General features: G+C 59.7%; 1 protein-coding gene across 1 annotated transcript in view; it reads right to left on the reverse strand.

Moving 5' to 3' along the window:
* The window catches only part of TENM3 (teneurin transmembrane protein 3), a 600,673-nt gene extending 600,532 nt beyond the window's left edge, over positions 1-141 (reverse strand). Inside the window, exon 1 of the mRNA XM_014531397.1 lies at positions 36-141. The gene's annotated coding sequence lies outside the window, so the exon portion shown is untranslated. The remainder of the gene's footprint in view (positions 1-35) is intronic.
* Positions 142-626: the final 485 nt, after the last annotated feature.

Consider the following 626-nt stretch of genomic DNA (forward strand, 5'->3'; position numbering starts at 1 on the left):
GAGTGAGTGTGGGAGCCGGGCCGAGAGGAGCCTACCATGCGCTTCCCCGTGCGGATCGCGGGAGAGCCCGGTCCCCAGCGAGCCGGTTGCAGCTGCGACCATTTATAATCCCGGACTCCTCCGCGCGCCACTTGTCACCATGACAGGTACTTCATTTCTTCTTCTTTTTTATTCAAAAAAAGAGATTCCCGTTTACTGCCTTTTTCTGTCAAATGGGATTCGCCGGACTGAACCACGTTCGCTGCTCCTCCTCCCTCCCTCCCTCCCACCCACCGCCAGGCCAGGCGGAGGTTGGGGAGACACAGGGCTCCCTCGCTGTGACCAATCAGGGCATCTACTCCTCTCGCTGCGACTCAGGGGTCATCCCTGAAGAACGCTTCCGCTGATGAATGGCTCTCGCAGGCTTTCGGCTCTGATGAGGGGTCTGACGCCGCTGATTGCAAACACTAATGAACTTGCAGCGCCGCCTGAAATTCACACGCACCCACCGAGCGCGCAGTCAGTGCGCGGGGGTCCGTCCTTTTCCTCTCCGGGCAGGAGGGGCGCCGGGGGCGGGGCGGGTAATTGCTGTGGACCTCAGTGCAAACACTTATCTGTGTCATCCCAACCGCTCACCTTCTTAGGAA

This window comes from Myotis brandtii, unplaced genomic scaffold (genome assembly GCF_000412655.1).
Source record: "Myotis brandtii unplaced genomic scaffold, ASM41265v1 scaffold802, whole genome shotgun sequence".
NCBI classification, from domain to species: Eukaryota; Metazoa; Chordata; class Mammalia; order Chiroptera; family Vespertilionidae; genus Myotis; species Myotis brandtii.